This window comes from Nansenia antarctica, assembly GCF_963989245.1.
Source record: "Nansenia antarctica genome assembly, chromosome: 5".
Lineage (NCBI taxonomy): Eukaryota > Metazoa > Chordata > Actinopteri > Argentiniformes > Microstomatidae > Nansenia > Nansenia antarctica.
The window spans coordinates 43,961,126-43,982,480 of record NC_137690.1 but is presented as its reverse complement, the minus strand read 5'-3'; positions in this window follow the sequence as shown (position 1 = coordinate 43,982,480).

Here is a 21,355-nt window from a genome sequence, read left to right as displayed (position 1 = left end):
CGTCAGGTGTCAGATTAAATGCATAAAGAGTGTACCCTCTCAGGAAATCGTTTCGATCAATGGCCATAGCACTGTTCTTTAAATGTCTCCCTGTTGATAACACCAGTTGATAGAATTCACGAGTTACGCAACCATTAGGGAAGTCCGGTTGTAATGGTTTGGTGGGGAACTGGACACCGTCAACATATATTGCCAGATATTCTAGATTATAATTCTTAAAATTGAATGGGTTCTTGCCATAGTCACCCGTAAAAGAGTCATTATCAACCATCGCTACCACCACAGACTATGTTATTGTTTGACTAAAACCCCTTGCTTGACTAAATAAAAATGATTGTAATGATACATGAACTCTGATAATTTATTTGACCAACATTTTATTGACTTGCACAATCTTACACAATTGTCTGAACATGTTGAACACAACTAAACACATTATGAACACACACACACGGTTGCAACTTTTTCACAAAATGTGTTACCATTGTGTCATTTTTAAACAGATTAGAAGAATATTTAGATATCAACATATCATAGGTGATGCCTCTACACATGTGATTTAAGAAGTAGATACAGTGTTCACCACATGTGACCGATGTGACATCCTGAACTTGTTTGTCTGATAAATGTATCTCGTCACATGACATGTTTAAAAAGTCATAAATCGATTTAGGAAATATTGAATGATTTGGAGCATTTCCAAAACTGTCAAAAAAACACCCAACTCTCTCCAATATATAAACTGCCAGCCAATGCTCTCCAGGCTGGTCAGAGGGGTGTGTGTTAATTATCATAGCACTAGGTCTTATTTGTAGAGGTTGCTGGGGCAGTTTATCACAAGCCAAAACACCTGGCTGTCAGTTCCACAGTATTCATGATGCTTAATAGTAATAAACTAAAACCTGTCTGCGATGGGACACTTAAATCATACTATCATATACCGCATAAATTATTAGATTGATGGTATTAGGCAGCGGGTTCCTGAAACGTGTCTCCAGGCGTATGTTACCACTCTTGATCAATGATAGATGCTGACAATTATCCTCGTCAGGTGTCAGATTAAATGCATAAAGAGTGTACCCTCTCAGGAAATCGTTTCGATCAATGGCCATAGCACTGTTCTTTAAATGTCTCCCTGTTGATAACACCAGTTGATAGAATTCACGAGTTACGCAACCATTAGGGAAGTCCGGTTGTAATGGTTTGGTGGGGAACTGGACACCGTCAACATATATTGCCAGATATTCTAGATTATAATTCTTAAAATTGAATGGGTTCTTGCCATAGTCACCCGTAAAAGAGTCATTATCAACCATCGCTACCACCACAGACTATGTTATTGTTTGACTAAAACCCCTTGCTTGACTAAATAAAAATGATTGTAATGATACATGAACTCTGATAATTTATTTGACCAACATTTTATTGACTTGCACAATCTTACACAATTGTCTGAACATGTTGAACACAACTAAACACATTATGAACACACACACGGTTGCAACTTTTTCACAAAACGTGTTACCATTGTGTCATTTTTAAACAGATTAGAAGAATATTTAGATATCAACATATCATAGGTGATGCCTCTACACATGTGATTTAAGAAGTAGATACAGTGTTCACCACATGTGACCGATGTGACATCCTGAACTTGTTTGTCTGATAAATGTATCTCGTCACATGACATGTTTAAAAAGTCATAAATCGATTTAGGAAATATTGAATGATTTGGAGCATTTCCAAAACTGTCAAAAAAACACCCAACTCTCTCCAATATATAAACTGCCAGCCAATGCTCTCCAGGCTGGTCAGAGGGGTGTGTGTTAATTATCATAGCACTAGGTCTTATTTGTAGAGGTTGCTGGGGCAGTTTATCACAAGCCAAAACACCTGGCTGTCAGTTCCACAGTATTCATGATGCTTAATAGTAATAAACTAAAACCTGTCTGCGATGGGACACTTAAATCATACTATCATATACCGCATAAATTATTAGATTGATGGTATTAGGCAGCGGGTTCCTGAAACGTGTCTCCAGGCGTATGTTACCACTCTTGATCAATGATAGATGCTGACAATTATCCTCGTCAGGTGTCAGATTAAATGCATAAAGAGTGTACCCTCTCAGGAAATCGTTTCGATCAATGGCCATAGCACTGTTCTTTAAATGTCTCCCTGTTGATAACACCAGTTGATAGAATTCACGAGTTACGCAACCATTAGGGAAGTCCGGTTGTAATGGTTTGGTGGGGAACTGGACACCGTCAACATATATTGCCAGATATTCTAGATTATAATTCTTAAAATTGAATGGGTTCTTGCCATAGTCACCCGTAAAAGAGTCATTATCAACCATCGCTACCACCACAGACTATGTTATTGTTTGACTAAAACCCCTTGCTTGACTAAATAAAAATGATTGTAATGATACATGAACTCTGATAATTTATTTGACCAACATTTTATTGACTTGCACAATCTTACACAATTGTCTGAACATGTTGAACACAACTAAACACATTATGAACACACACACACGGTTGCAAATTTTTCACAAAACGTGTTACCATTGTGTCATTTTTAAACAGATTAGAAGAATATTTAGATATCAACATATCATAGGTGATGCCTCTACACATGTGATTTAAGAAGTAGATACAGTGTTCACCACATGTGACCGATGTGACATCCTGAACTTGTTTGTCTGATAAATGTATCTCGTCACATGACATGTTTAAAAAGTCATAAATCGATTTAGGAAATATTGAATGATTTGGAGCATTTCCAAAACTGTCAAAAAAACACCCAACTCTCTCCAATATATAAACTGCCAGCCAATGCTCTCCAGGCTGGTCAGAGGGGTGTGTGTTAATTATCATAGCACTAGGTCTTATTTGTAGAGGTTGCTGGGGCAGTTTATCACAAGCCAAAACACCTGGCTGTCAGTTCCACAGTATTCATGATGCTTAATAGTAATAAACTAAAACCTGTCTGCGATGGGACACTTAAATCATACTATCATATACCGCATAAATTATTAGATTGATGGTATTAGGCAGCGGGTTCCTGAAACGTGTCTCCAGGCGTATGTTACCACTCTTGATCAATGATAGATGCTGACAATTATCCTCGTCAGGTGTCAGATTAAATGCATAAAGAGTGTACCCTCTCAGGAAATCGTTTCGATCAATGGCCATAGCACTGTTCTTTAAATGTCTCCCTGTTGATAACACCAGTTGATAGAATTCACGAGTTACGCAACCATTAGGGAAGTCCGGTTGTAATGGTTTGGTGGGGAACTGGACACCGTCAACATATATTGCCAGATATTCTAGATTATAATTCTTAAAATTGAATGGGTTCTTGCCATAGTCACCCGTAAAAGAGTCATTATCAACCATCGCTACCACCACAGACTATGTTATTGTTTGACTAAAACCCCTTGCTTGACTAAATAAAAATGATTGTAATGATACATGAACTCTGATAATTTATTTGACCAACATTTTATTGACTTGCACAATCTTACACAATTGTCTGAACATGTTGAACACAACTAAACACATTATGAACACACACACGGTTGCAACTTTTTCACAAAACGTGTTACCATTGTGTCATTTTTAAACAGATTAGAAGAATATTTAGATATCAACATATCATAGGTGATGCCTCTACACATGTGATTTAAGAAGTAGATACAGTGTTCACCACATGTGACCGATGTGACATCCTGAACTTGTTTGTCTGATAAATGTATCTCGTCACATGACATGTTTAAAAAGTCATAAATCGATTTAGGAAATATTGAATGATTTGGAGCATTTCCAAAACTGTCAAAAAAACACCCAACTCTCTCCAATATATAAACTGCCAGCCAATGCTCTCCAGGCTGGTCAGAGGGGTGTGTGTTAATTATCATAGCACTAGGTCTTATTTGTAGAGGTTGCTGGGGCAGTTTATCACAAGCCAAAACACCTGGCTGTCAGTTCCACAGTATTCATGATGCTTAATAGTAATAAACTAAAACCTGTCTGCGATGGGACACTTAAATCATACTATCATATACCGCATAAATTATTAGATTGATGGTATTAGGCAGCGGGTTCCTGAAACGTGTCTCCAGGCGTATGTTACCACTCTTGATCAATGATAGATGCTGACAATTATCCTCGTCAGGTGTCAGATTAAATGCATAAAGAGTGTACCCTCTCAGGAAATCGTTTCGATCAATGGCCATAGCACTGTTCTTTAAATGTCTCCCTGTTGATAACACCAGTTGATAGAATTCACGAGTTACGCAACCATTAGGGAAGTCCGGTTGTAATGGTTTGGTGGGGAACTGGACACCGTCAACATATATTGCCAGATATTCTAGATTATAATTCTTAAAATTGAATGGGTTCTTGCCATAGTCACCCGTAAAAGAGTCATTATCAACCATCGCTACCACCACAGACTATGTTATTGTTTGACTAAAACCCCTTGCTTGACTAAATAAAAATGATTGTAATGATACATGAACTCTGATAATTTATTTGACCAACATTTTATTGACTTGCACAATCTTACACAATTGTCTGAACATGTTGAACACAACTAAACACATTATGAACACACACACACGGTTGCAACTTTTTCACAAAACGTGTTACCATTGTGTCATTTTTAAACAGATTAGAAGAATATTTAGATATCAACATATCATAGGTGATGCCTCTACACATGTGATTTAAGAAGTAGATACAGTGTTCACCACATGTGACCGATGTGACATCCTGAACTTGTTTGTCTGATAAATGTATCTCGTCACATGACATGTTTAAAAAGTCATAAATCGATTTAGGAAATATTGAATGATTTGGAGCATTTCCAAAACTGTCAAAAAAACACCCAACTCTCTCCAATATATAAACTGCCAGCCAATGCTCTCCAGGCTGGTCAGAGGGGTGTGTGTTAATTATCATAGCACTAGGTCTTATTTGTAGAGGTTGCTGGGGCAGTTTATCACAAGCCAAAACACCTGGCTGTCAGTTCCACAGTATTCATGATGCTTAATAGTAATAAACTAAAACCTGTCTGCGATGGGACACTTAAATCATACTATCATATACCGCATAAATTATTAGATTGATGGTATTAGGCAGCGGGTTCCTGAAACGTGTCTCCAGGCGTATGTTACCACTCTTGATCAATGATAGATGCTGACAATTATCCTCGTCAGGTGTCAGATTAAATGCATAAAGAGTGTACCCTCTCAGGAAATCGTTTCGATCAATGGCCATAGCACTGTTTTTTAAATGTCTCCCTGTTGATAACACCAGTTGATAGAATTCACGAGTTACGCAACCATTAGGGAAGTCCGGTTGTAATGGTTTGGTCGGGAACTGGACACCGTCAACATATATTGCCAGATATTCTAGATTATAATTCTTAAAATTGAATGGGTTCTTGCCATAGTCACCCGTAAAAGAGTCATTATCAACCATCGCTACCACCACAGACTATGTTATTGTTTGACTAAAACCCCTTGCTTGACTAAATAAAAATGATTGTAATGATACATGAACTCTGATAATTTATTTGACCAACATTTTATTGACTTGCACAATCTTACACAATTGTCTGAACATGTTGAACACAACTAAACACATTATGAACACACACACACGGTTGCAACTTTTTCACAAAACGTGTTACCATTGTGTCATTTTTAAACAGATTAGAAGAATATTTAGATATCAACATATCATAGGTGATGCCTCTACACATGTGATTTAAGAAGTAGATACAGTGTTCACCACATGTGACCGATGTGACATCCTGAACTTGTTTGTCTGATAAATGTATCTCGTCACATGACATGTTTAAAAAGTCATAAATCGATTTAGCAAATATTGAATGATTTGGAGCATTTCCAAAACTGTCAAAAAAACACCCAACTCTCTCCAATATATAAACTGCCAGCCAATGCTCTCCAGGCTGGTCAGAGGGGTGTGTGTTAATTATCATAGCACTAGGTCTTATTTGTAGAGGTTGCTGGGGCAGTTTATCACAAGCCAAAACACCTGGCTGTCAGTTCCACAGTATTCATGATGCTTAATAGTAATAAACTAAAACCTGTCTGCGATGGGACACTTAAATCATACTATCATATACCGCATAAATTATTAGATTGATGGTATTAGGCAGCGGGTTCCTGAAACGTGTCTCCAGGCGTATGTTACCACTCTTGATCAATGATAGATGCTGACAATTATCCTCGTCAGGTGTCAGATTAAATGCATAAAGAGTGTACCCTCTCAGGAAATCGTTTCGATCAATGGCCATAGCACTGTTCTTTAAATGTCTCCCTGTTGATAACACCAGTTGATAGAATTCACGAGTTACGCAACCATTAGGGAAGTCCGGTTGTAATGGTTTGGTCGGGAACTGGACACCGTCAACATATATTGCCAGATATTCTAGATTATAATTCTTAAAATTGAATGGGTTCTTGCCATAGTCACCCGTAAAAGAGTCATTATCAACCATCGCTACCACCACAGACTATGTTATTGTTTGACTAAAACCCCTTGCTTGACTAAATAAAAATGATTGTAATGATACATGAACTCTGATAATTTATTTGACCAACATTTTATTGACTTGCACAATCTTACACAATTGTCTGAACATGTTGAACACAACTAAACACATTATGAACACACACACACGGTTGCAACTTTTTCACAAAACGTGTTACCATTGTGTCATTTTTAAACAGATTAGAAGAATATTTAGATATCAACATATCATAGGTGATGCCTCTACACATGTGATTTAAGAAGTAGATACAGTGTTCACCACATGTGACCGATGTGACATCCTGAACTTGTTTGTCTGATAAATGTATCTCGTCACATGACATGTTTAAAAAGTCATAAATCGATTTAGGAAATATTGAATGATTTGGAGCATTTCCAAAACTGTCAAAAAAACACCCAACTCTCTCCAATATATAAACTGCCAGCCAATGCTCTCCAGGCTGGTCAGAGGGGTGTGTGTTAATTATCATAGCACTAGGTCTTATTTGTAGAGGTTGCTGGGGCAGTTTATCACAAGCCAAAACACCTGGCTGTCAGTTCCACAGTATTCATGATGCTTAATAGTAATAAACTAAAACCTGTCTGCGATGGGACACTTAAATCATACTATCATATACCGCATAAATAGATTGATGGTATTAGGCAGCGGGTTCCTGAAACGTGTCTCCAGGCGTATGTTACCACTCTTGATCAATGATAGATGCTGACAATTATCCTCGTCAGGTGTCAGATTAAATGCATAAAGAGTGTACCCTCTCAGGAAATCGTTTCGATCAATGGCCATAGCACTGTTCTTTAAATGTCTCCCTGTTGATAACACCAGTTGATAGAATTCACGAGTTACGCAACCATTAGGGAAGTCCGGTTGTAATGGTTTGGTGGGGAACTGGACACCGTCAACACATATTGCCAGATATTCTAGATTATAATTCTTAAAATTGAATGGGTTCTTGCCATAGTCACCCGTAAAAGAGTCATTATCAACCATCGCTACCACCACAGACTATGTTATTGTTTGACTAAAACCCCTTGCTTGACTAAATAAAAATGATTGTAATGATACATGAACTCTGATAATTTATTTGACCAACATTTTATTGACTTGCACAATCTTACACAATTGTCTGAACATGTTGAACACAACTAAACACATTATGAACACACACACACGGTTGCAACTTTTTCACAAAACGTGTTACCATTGTGTCATTTTTAAACAGATTAGAAGAATATTTAGATATCAACATATCATAGGTGATGCCTCTACACATGTGATTTAAGAAGTAGATACAGTGTTCACCACATGTGACCGATGTGACATCCTGAACTTGTTTGTCTGATAAATGTATCTCGTCACATGACATGTTTAAAAAGTCATAAATCGATTTAGGAAATATTGAATGATTTGGAGCATTTCCAAAACTGTCAAAAAAACACCCAACTCTCTCCAATATATAAACTGCCAGCCAATGCTCTCCAGGCTGGTCAGAGGGGTGTGTGTTAATTATCATAGCACTAGGTCTTATTTGTAGAGGTTGCTGGGGCAGTTTATCACAAGCCAAAACACCTGGCTGTCAGTTCCACAGTATTCATGATGCTTAATAGTAATAAACTAAAACCTGTCTGCGATGGGACACTTAAATCATACTATCATATACCGCATAAATTATTAGATTGATGGTATTAGGCAGCGGGTTCCTGAAACGTGTCTCCAGGCGTATGTTACCACTCTTGATCAATGATAGATGCTGACAATTATCCTCGTCAGGTGTCAGATTAAATGCATAAAGAGTGTACCCTCTCAGGAAATCGTTTCGATCAATGGCCATAGCACTGTTCTTTAAATGTCTCCCTGTTGATAACACCAGTTGATAGAATTCACGAGTTACGCAACCATTAGGGAAGTCCGGTTGTAATGGTTTGGTGGGGAACTGGACACCGTCAACATATATTGCCAGATATTCTAGATTATAATTCTTAAAATTGAATGGGTTCTTGCCATAGTCACCCGTAAAAGAGTCATTATCAACCATCGCTACCACCACAGACTATGTTATTGTTTGACTAAAACCCCTTGCTTGACTAAATAAAAATGATTGTAATGATACATGAACTCTGATAATTTATTTGACCAACATTTTATTGACTTGCACAATCTTACACAATTGTCTGAACATGTTGAACACAACTAAACACATTATGAACACACACACACGGTTGCAACTTTTTCACAAAACGTGTTACCATTGTGTCATTTTTAAACAGATTAGAAGAATATTTAGATATCAACATATCATAGGTGATGCCTCTACACATGTGATTTAAGAAGTAGATACAGTGTTCACCACATGTGACCGATGTGACATCCTGAACTTGTTTGTCTGATAAATGTATCTCGTCACATGACATGTTTAAAAAGTCATAAATCGATTTAGGAAATATTGAATGATTTGGAGCATTTCCAAAACTGTCAAAAAAACACCCAACTCTCTCCAATATATAAACTGCCAGCCAATGCTCTCCAGGCTGGTCAGAGGGGTGTGTGTTAATTATCATAGCACTAGGTCTTATTTGTAGAGGTTGCTGGGGCAGTTTATCACAAGCCAAAACACCTGGCTGTCAGTTCCACAGTATTCATGATGCTTAATAGTAATAAACTAAAACCTGTCTGCGATGGGACACTTAAATCATACTATCATATACCGCATAAATTATTAGATTGATGGTATTAGGCAGCGGGTTCCTGAAACGTGTCTCCAGGCGTATGTTACCACTCTTGATCAATGATAGATGCTGACAATTATCCTCGTCAGGTGTCAGATTAAATGCATAAAGAGTGTACCCTCTCAGGAAATCGTTTCGATCAATGGCCATAGCACTGTTCTTTAAATGTCTCCCTGTTGATAACACCAGTTGATAGAATTCACGAGTTACGCAACCATTAGGGAAGTCCGGTTGTAATGGTTTGGTGGGGAACTGGACACCGTCAACATGTATTGCCAGATATTCTAGATTATAATTCTTAAAATTGAATGGGTTCTTGCCATAGTCACCCGTAAAAGAGTCATTATCAACCATCGCTACCACCACAGACTATGTTATTGTTTGACTAAAACCCCTTGCTTGACTAAATAAAAATGATTGTAATGATACATGAACTCTGATAATTTATTTGACCAACATTTTATTGACTTGCACAATCTTACACAATTGTCTGAACATGTTGAACACAACTAAACACATTATGAACACACACACACGGTTGCAACTTTTTCACAAAACGTGTTACCATTGTGTCATTTTTAAACAGATTAGAAGAATATTTAGATATCAACATATCATAGGTGATGCCTCTACACATGTGATTTAAGAAGTAGATACAGTGTTCACCACATGTGACCGATGTGACATCCTGAACTTGTTTGTCTGATAAATGTATCTCGTCACATGACATGTTTAAAAAGTCATAAATCGATTTAGGAAATATTGAATGATTTGGAGCATTTCCAAAACTGTCAAAAAAAACACCCAACTCTCTCCAATATATAAACTGCCAGCCAATGCTCTCCAGGCTGGTCAGAGGGGTGTGTGTTAATTATCATAGCACTAGGTCTTATTTGTAGAGGTTGCTGGGGCAGTTTATCACAAGCCAAAACACCTGGCTGTCAGTTCCACAGTATTCATGATGCTTAATAGTAATAAACTAAAACCTGTCTGCGATGGGACACTTAAATCATACTATCATATACCGCATAAATTATTAGATTGATGGTATTAGGCAGCGGGTTCCTGAAACGTGTCTCCAGGCGTATGTTACCACTCTTGATCAATGACAGATGCTGACAATTATCCTCGTCAGGTGTCAGATTAAATGCATAAAGAGTGTACCCTCTCAGGAAATCGTTTCGATCAATGGCCATAGCACTGTTCTTTAAATGTCTCCCTGTTGATAACACCACTTGATAGAATTCACGAGTTACGCAACCATTAGGGAAGTCCGGTTGTAATGGTTTGGTGGGGAACTGGACACCGTCAACATATATTGCCAGATATTCTAGATTATAATTCTTAAAATTGAATGGGTTCTTGCCATAGTCACCCGTAAAAGAGTCATTATCAACCATCGCTACCACCACAGACTATGTTATTGTTTGACTAAAACCCCTTGCTTGACTAAATAAAAATGATTGTAATGATACATGAACTCTGATAATTTATTTGACCAACATTTTATTGACTTGCACAATCTTACACAATTGTCTGAACATGTTGAACACAACTAAACACATTATGAACACACACACACGGTTGCAACTTTTTCACAAAACGTGTTACCATTGTGTCATTTTTAAACAGATTAGAAGAATATTTAGATATCAACATATCATAGGTGATGCCTCTACACATGTGATTTAAGAAGTAGATACAGTGTTCACCACATCTGACCGATGTGACATCCTGAACTTGTTTGTCTGATAAATGTATCTCGTCACATGACATGTTTAAAAAGTCATAAATCGATTTAGGAAATATTGAATGATTTGGAGCATTTCCAAAACTGTCAAAAAAACACCCAACTCTCTCCAATATATAAACTGCCAGCCAATGCTCTCCAGGCTGGTCAGAGGGGTGTGTGTTAATTATCATAGCACTAGGTCTTATTTGTAGAGGTTGCTGGGGCAGTTTATCACAAGCCAAAACACCTGGCTGTCAGTTCCACAGTATTCATGATGCTTAATAGTAATAAACTAAAACCTGTCTGCGATGGGACACTTAAATCATACTATCATATACCGCATAAATTATTAGATTGATGGTATTAGGCAGCGGGTTCCTGAAACGTGTCTCCAGGCGTATGTTACCACTCTTGATCAATGACAGATGCTGACAATTATCCTCGTCAGGTGTCAGATTAAATGCATAAAGAGTGTACCCTCTCAGGAAATCGTTTCGATCAATGGCCATAGCACTGTTCTTTAAATGTCTCCCTGTTGATAACACCACTTGATATAATTCACGAGTTACGCAACCATTAGGGAAGTCCGGTTGTAATGGTTTGGTGGGGAACTGGACACCGTCAACATATATTGCCAGATATTCTAGATTATAATTCTTAAAATTGAATGGGTTCTTGCCATAGTCACCCGTAAAAGAGTCATTATCAACCATCGCTACCACCACAGACTATGTTATTGTTTGACTAAAACCCCTTGCTTGACTAAATAAAAATGATTGTAATGATACATGAACTCTGATAATTTATTTGACCAACATTTTATTGACTTGCACAATCTTACACAATTGTCTGGACATGTTGAACACAACTAAACACATTATGAACACACACACACGGTTGCAACTTTTTCACAAAACGTGTTACCATTGTGTCATTTTTAAACTGATTAGAAGAATATTTAGATATCAACATATCATAGGTGATGCCTCTACACATGTGATTTAAGAAGTAGATACAGTGTTCACCACATGTGACCGATGTGACATCCTGAACTTGTTTGTCTGATAAATGTATCTCGTCACATGACATGTTTAAAAAGTCATAAATCGATTTAGGAAATATTGAATGATTTGGAGCATTTCCAAAACTGTCAAAAAAAACACCCAACTCTCTCCAATATATAAACTGCCAGCCAATGCTCTCCAGGCTGGTCAGAGGGGTGTGTGTTAATTATCATAGCACTAGGTCTTATTTGTAGAGGTTGCTGGGGCAGTTTATCACAAGCCAAAACACCTGGCTGTCAGTTCCACAGTATTCATGATGCTTAATAGTAATAAACTAAAACCTGTCTGCGATGGGACACTTAAATCATACTATCATATACCGCATAAATTATTAGATTGATGGTATTAGGCAGCGGGTTCCTGAAACGTGTCTCCAGGCGTATGTTACCACTCTTGATCAATGATAGATGCTGACAATTATCCTCGTCAGGTGTCAGATTAAATGCATAAAGAGTGTACCCTCTCAGGAAATCGTTTCGATCAATGGCCATAGCACTGTTCTTTAAATGTCTCCCTGTTGATAACACCAGTTGATAGAATTCACGAGTTACGCAACCATTAGGGAAGTCCGGTTGTAATGGTTTGGTGGGGAACTGGACACCGTCAACATATATTGCCAGATATTCTAGATTATAATTCTTAAAATTGAATGGGTTCTTGCCATAGTCACCCGTAAAAGAGTCATTATCAACCATCGCTACCACCACAGACTATGTTATTGTTTGACTAAAACCCCTTGCTTGACTAAATAAAAATGATTGTAATGATACATGAACTCTGATAATTTATTTGACCAACATTTTATTGACTTGCACAATCTTACACAATTGTCTGAACATGTTGAACACAACTAAACACATTATGAACACACACACACGGTTGCAACTTTTTCACAAAACGTGTTACCATTGTGTCATTTTTAAACAGATTAGAAGAATATTTAGATATCAACATATCATAGGTGATGCCTCTACACATGTGATTTAAGAAGTAGATACAGTGTTCACCACATGTGACCGATGTGACATCCTGAACTTGTTTGTCTGATAAATGTATCTCGTCACATGACATGTTTAAAAAGTCATAAATCGATTTAGGAAATATTGAATGATTTGGAGCATTTCCAAAACTGTCAAAAAAACACCCAACTCTCTCCAATATATAAACTGCCAGCCAATGCTCTCCAGGCTGGTCAGAGGGGTGTGTGTTAATTATCATAGCACTAGGTCTTATTTGTAGAGGTTGCTGGGGCAGTTTATCACAAGCCAAAACACCTGGCTGTCAGTTCCACAGTATTCATGATGCTTAATAGTAATAAACTAAAACCTGTCTGCGATGGGACACTTAAATCATACTATCATATACCGCATAAATTATTAGATTGATGGTATTAGGCAGCGGGTTCCTGAAACGTGTCTCCAGGCGTATGTTACCACTCTTGATCAATGATAGATGCTGACAATTATCCTCGTCAGGTGTCAGATTAAATGCATAAAGAGTGTACCCTCTCAGGAAATCGTTTCGATCAATGGCCATAGCACTGTTCTTTAAATGTCTCCCTGTTGATAACACCAGTTGATAGAATTCACGAGTTACGCAACCATTAGGGAAGTCCGGTTGTAATGGTTTGGTGGGGAACTGGACACCGTCAACATATATTGCCAGATATTCTAGATTATAATTCTTAAAATTGAATGGGTTCTGGCCATAGTCACCCGTAAAAGAGTCATTATCAACCATCGCTACCACCACAGACTATGTTATTGTTTGACTAAAACCCCTTGCTTGACTAAATAAAAATGATTGTAATGATACATGAACTCTGATAATTTATTTGACCAACATTTTATTGACTTGCACAATCTTACACAATTGTCTGGACATGTTGAACACAACTAAACACATTATGAACACACACACACGGTTGCAACTTTTTCACAAAACGTGTTACCATTGTGTCATTTTTAAACTGATTAGAAGAATATTTAGATATCAACATATCATAGGTGATGCCTCTACACATGTGATTTAAGAAGTAGATACAGTGTTCACCACATGTGACCGATGTGACATCCTGAACTTGTTTGTCTGATAAATGTATCTCGTCACATGACATGTTTAAAAAGTCATAAATCGATTTAGGAAATATTGAATGATTTGGAGCATTTCCAAAACTGTCAAAAAAACACCCAACTCTCTCCAATATATAAACTGCCAGCCAATGCTCTCCAGGCTGGTCAGAGGGGTGTGTGTTAATTATCATAGCACTAGGTCTTATTTGTAGAGGTTGCTGGGGCAGTTTATCACAAGCCAAAACACCTGGCTGTCAGTTCCACAGTATTCATGATGCTTAATAGTAATAAACTAAAACCTGTCTGCGATGGGACACTTAAATCATACTATCATATACCGCATAAATTATTAGATTGATGGTATTAGGCAGCGGGTTCCTGAAACGTGTCTCCAGGCGTATGTTACCACTCTTGATCAATGATAGATGCTGACAATTATCCTCGTCAGGTGTCAGATTAAATGCATAAAGAGTGTACCCTCTCAGGAAATCGTTTCGATCAATGGCCATAGCACTGTTCTTTAAATGTCTCCCTGTTGATAACACCAGTTGATAGAATTCACGAGTTACGCAACCATTAGGGAAGTCCGGTTGTAATGGTTTGGTGGGGAACTGGACACCGTCAACATATATTGCCAGATATTCTAGATTATAATTCTTAAAATTGAATGGGTTCTTGCCATAGTCACCCGTAAAAGAGTCATTATCAACCATCGCTACCACCACAGACTATGTTATTGTTTGACTAAAACCCCTTGCTTGACTAAATAAAAATGATTGTAATGATACATGAACTCTGATAATTTATTTGACCAACATTTTATTGACTTGCACAATCTTACACAATTGTCTGAACATGTTGAACACAACTAAACACATTATGAACACACACACACGGTTGCAACTTTTTCACAAAACGTGTTACCATTGTGTCATTTTTAAACAGATTAGAAGAATATTTAGATATCAACATATCATAGGTGATGCCTCTACACATGTGATTTAAGAAGTAGATACAGTGTTCACCACATGTGACCGATGTGACATCCTGAACTTGTTTGTCTGATAAATGTATCTCGTCACATGACATGTTTAAAAAGTCATAAATCGATTTAGGAAATATTGAATGATTTGGAGCATTTCCAAAACTGTCAAAAAAACACCCAACTCTCTCCAATATATAAACTGCCAGCCAATGCTCTCCAGGCTGGTCAGAGGGGTGTGTGTTAATTATCATAGCACTAGGTCTTATTTGTAGAGGTTGCTGGGGCAGTTTATCACAAGCCAAAACACCTGGCTGTCAGTTCCACAGTATTCATGATGCTTAATAGTAATAAACTAAAACCTGTCTGCGATGGGACACTTAAATCATACTATCATATACCGCATAAATTATTAGATTGATGGTATTAGGCAGCGGGTTCCTGAAACGTGTCTCCAGGCGTATGTTACCACTCTTGATCAATGATAGATGCTGACAATTATCCTCGTCAGGTGTCAGATTAAATGCATAAAGAGTGTACCCTCTCAGGAAATCGTTTCGATCAATGGCCATAGCACTGTTCTTTAAATGTCTCCCTGTTGATAACACCAGTTGATAGAATTCACGAGTTACGCAACCATTTGGGAAGTCCGGTTGTAATGGTTTGGTGGGGAACTGGACACCGTCAACATATATTGCCAGATATTCTAGATTATAATTCTTAAAATTGAATGGGTTCTTGCCATAGTCACCCGTAAAAGAGTCATTATCAACCATCGCTACCACCACAGACTATGTTATTGTTTGACTAAAACCCCTTGCTTGACTAAATAAAAATGATTGTAATGATACATGAACTCTGATAATTTATTTGACCAACATTTTATTGACTTGCACAATCTTACACAATTGTCTGAACATGTTGAACACAACTAAACACATTATGAACACACACACACGGTTGCAACTTTTTCACAAAACGTGTTACCATTGTGTCATTTTTAAACAGATTAGAAGAATATTTAGATATCAACATATCATAGGTGATGCCTCTACACATGTGATTTAAGAAGTAGATACAGTGTTCACCACATGTGACCGATGTGACATCCTGAACTTGTTTGTCTGATAAATGTATCTCGTCACATGACATGTTTAAAAAGTCATAAATCGATTTAGGAAATATTGAATGATTTGGAGCATTTCCAAAACTGTCAAAAAAACACCCAACTCTCTCCAATATATAAACTGCCAGCCAATGCTCTCCAGGCTGGTCAGAGGGGTGTGTGTTAATTATCATAGCACTAGGTCTTATTTGTAGAGGTTGCTGGGGCAGTTTATCACAAGCCAAAACACCTGGCTGTCAGTTCCACAGTATTCATGATGCTTAATAGTAATAAACTAAAACCTGTCTGCGATGGGACACTTAAATCATACTATCATATACCGCATAAATTATTAGATTGATGGTATTAGGCAGCGGGTTCCTGAAACGTGTCTCCAGGCGTATGTTACCACTCTTGATCAATGATAGATGCTGACAATTATCCTCGTCAGGTGTCAGATTAAATGCATAAAGAGTGTACCCTCTCAGGAAATCGTTTCGATCAATGGCCATAGCACTGTTCTTTAAATGTCTCCCTGTTGATAACACCAGTTGATAGAATTCACGAGTTACGCAACCATTTGGGAAGTCCGGTTGTAATGGTTTGGTGGGGAACTGGACACCGTCAACATATATTGCCAGATATTCTAGATTATAATTCTTAAAATTGAATGGGTTCTTGCCATAGTCACCCGTAAAAGAGTCATTATCAACCATCGCTACCACCACAGACTATGTTATTGTTTGACTAAAACCCCTTGCTTGACTAAATAAAAATGATTGTAATGATACATGAACTCTGATAATTTATTTGACCAACATTTTATTGACTTGCACAATCTTACACAATTGTCTGAACATGTTGAACACAACTAAACACATTATGAACACACACACACGGTTGCAACTTTTTCACAAAACGTGTTACCATTGTGTCATTTTTAAACAGATTAGAAGAATATTTAGATATCAACATATCATAGGTGATGCCTCTACACATGTGATTTAAGAAGTAGATACAGTGTTCACCACATGTGACCGATGTGACATCCTGAACTTGTTTGTCTGATAAATGTATCTCGTCACATGACATGTTTAAAAAGTCATAAATCGATTTAGGAAATATTGAATGATTTGGAGCATTTCCAAAACTGTCAAAAAAACACCCAACTCTCTCCAATATATAAACTGCCAGCCAATGCTCTCCAGGCTGGTCAGAGGGGTGTGTGTTAATTATCATAGCACTAGGTCTTATTTGTAGAGGTTGCTGGGGCAGTTTATCACAAGCCAAAACACCTGGCTGTCAGTTCCACAGTATTCATGATGCTTAATAGTAATAAACTAAAACCTGTCTGCGATGGGACACTTAAATCATACTATCATATACCGCATAAATTATTAGATTGATGGTATTAGGCAGCGGGTTCCTGAAACGTGTCTCCAGGCGTATGTTACCACTCTTGATCAATGATAGATGCTGACAATTATCCTCGTCAGGTGTCAGATTAAATGCATAAAGAGTGTACCCTCTCAGGAAATCGTTTCGATCAATGGCCATAGCACTGTTCTTTAAATGTCTCCCTGTTGATAACACCAGTTGATAGAATTCACGAGTTACGCAACCATTAGGGAAGTCCGGTTGTAATGGTTTGGTGGGGAACTGGACACCGTCAACATATATTGCCAGATATTCTAGATTATAATTCTTAAAATTGAATGGGTTCTTGCCATAGTCACCCGTAAAAGAGTCATTATCAACCATCGCTACCACCACAGACTATGTTATTGTTTGACTAAAACCCCTTGCTTGACTAAATAAAAATGATTGTAATGATACATGAACTCTGATCATTTATTTGACCAACATTTTATTGACTTGCACAATCTTACACAATTGTCTGAACATGTTGAACACAACTAAACACATTATGAACACACACACACGGTTGCAACTTTTTCACAAAACGTGTTACCATTGTGTCATTTTTAAACAGATTAGAAGAATATTTAGATATCAACATATCATAGGTGATGCCTCTACACATGTGATTTAAGAAGTAGATACAGTGTTCACCACATGTGACCGATGTGACATCCTGAACTTGTTTGTCTGATAAATGTATCTCGTCACATGACATGTTTAAAAAGTCATAAATCGATTTAGGAAATATTGAATGATTTGGAGCATTTCCAAAACTGTCAAAAAAACACCCAACTCTCTCCAATATATAAACTGCCAGCCAATGCTCTCCAGGCTGGTCAGAGGGGTGTGTGTTAATTATCATAGCACTAGGTCTTATTTGTAGAGGTTGCTGGGGCAGTTTATCACAAGCCAAAACACCGGGCTGTCAGTTCCACAGTATTCATGATGCTTAATAGTAATAAACTAAAACCTGTGTGCGATGGGACACTTAAATCATACTATCATATACCGCATAAATTATTAGATTGATGGTATTAGGCAGCGGGTTCCTGAAACGTGTCTCCAGGCGTATGTTACCACTCTTGATCAATGATAGATGCTGACAATTATCCTCGTCAGGTGTCAGATTAAATGCATAAAGAGTGTACCCTCTCAGGAAATCGTTTCGATCAATGGCCATAGCACTGTTCTTTAAATGTCTCCCTGTTGATAACACCAGTTGATAGAATTCACGAGTTACGCAACCATTAGGGAAGTCCGGTTGTAATGGTTTGGTGGGGAACTGGACACCGTCAACATATATTGCCAGATATTCTAGATTATAATTCTTAAAATTGAATGGGTTCTTGCCATAGTCACCCGTAAAAGAGTCATTATCAACCATCGCTACCACCACAGACTATGTTATTGTTTGACTAAAACCCCTTGCTTGACTAAATAAAAATGATTGTAATGATACATGAACTCTGATAATTTATTTGACCAACATTTTATTGACTTGCACAATCTTACACAATTGTCTGAACATGTTGAACACAACTAAACACATTATGAACACACACACACACGGTTGCAACTTTTTCACAAAACGTGTTACCATTGTGTCATTTTTAAACAGATTAGAAGAATATTTAGATATCAACATATCATAGGTGATGCCTCTACACATGTGATTTAAGAAGTAGATACAGTGTTCACCACATGTGACCGATGTGACATCCTGAACTTGTTTGTCTGATAAATGTATCTCGTCACATGACATGTTTAAAAAGTCATAAATCGATTTAGGAAATATTGAATGATTTGGAGCATTTCCAAAACTGTCAAAAAAACACCCAACTCTCTCCAATATATAAACTGCCAGCCAATGCTCTCCAGGCTGGTCAGAGGGGTGTGTGTTAATTATCATAGCACTAGGTCTTATTTGTAGAGGTTGCTGGGGCAGTTTATCACAAGCCAAAACACCTGGCTGTCAGTTCCACAGTATTCATGATGCTTAATAGTAATAAACTAAAACCTGTCTGCGATGGGACACTTAAATCATACTATCATATACCGCATAAATTATTAGATTGATGGTATTAGGCAGCGGGTTCCTGAAACGTGTCTCCAGGCGTATGTTACCACTCTTGATCAATGATAGATGCTGACAATTATCCTCGTCAGGTGTCAGATTAAATGCATAAAGAGTGTACCCTCTCAGGAAATCGTTTCGATCAATGGCCATAGCACTGTTCTTTAAATGTCTCCCTGTTGATAACACCAGTTGATAGAATTCACGAGTTACGCAACCATTAGGGAAGTCCGGTTGTAATGGTTTGGTGGGGAACTGGACACCGTCAACATATATTGCCAGATATTCTAGATTATAATTCTTAAAATTGAATGGGTTCTTGCCATAGTCACCCGTAAAAGAGTCATTATCAACCATCGCTACCACCACAGACTATGTTATTGTTTGACTAAAACCCCTTGCTTGACTAAATAAAAATGATTGTAATGATACATGAACTCTGATAATTTATTTGACCAACATTTTATTGACTTGCACAATCTTACACAATTGTCTGAACATGTTGAACACAACTAAACACATTATGAACACACACACACGGTTGCAACTTTTTCACAAAACGTGTTACCATTGTGTCATTTTTAAACAGATTAGAAGAATATTTAGATATCAACATATCATAGGTGATGCCTCTACACATGTGATTTAAGAAGTAGATACAGTGTTCACCACATGTGACCGATGTGACATCCTGAACTTGTTTGTCTGATAAATGTATCTCGTCACATGACATGTTTAAAAAGTCATAAATCGATTTAGGAAATATTGAATGATTTGGAGCATTTCCAAAACTGTCAAAAAAACACCCAACTCTCTCCAATATATAAACTGCCAGCCAATGCTCTCCAGGCTGGTCAGAGGGGTGTGTGTTAATTATCATAGCACTAGGTCTTATTTGTAGAGGTTGCTGGGGCAGTTTATCACAAGCCAAAACACCTGGCTGTCAGTTCCACAGTATTCATGATGCTTAATAGTAATAAACTCAAACCTGTCTGCGATGGGACACTTAAATCATACTATCATATACCGCATAAATTATTAGATTGATGGTATTAGGCAGCGGTTTCCTGAAACGTGTCTCCAGGCGTATGTTACCACTCTTGATCAATGATAGATGCTGACAATTATCCTCGTCAGGTGTCAGATTAAATGCATAAAGAGTGTACCCTCTCAGGAAATCGTTTCGATCAATGGCCATAGCACTGTTCTTTAAATGTCTCCCTGTTGATAACACCAGTTGATAGAATTCACGAGTTACGCAACCATTAGGGAAGTCCGGTTGTAATGGTTTGGTGGGGAACTGGACACCGTCAACATATATTGCCAGATATTCTAGATTATAATTCTTAAAATTGAATGGGTTCTTGCCATAGTCACCCGTAAAAGAGTCATTATCAACCATCGCTACCACCACAGACTATGTTATTGTTTGACTAAAACCCCTTGCTTGACTAAATAAAAATGATTGTAATGATACATGAACTCTGATAATTTATTTGACCAACATTTTATTGACTTGCACAATCTTACACAATTGTCTGAACATGTTGAACACAACTAAACACATTATGAACACACACACACGGTTGC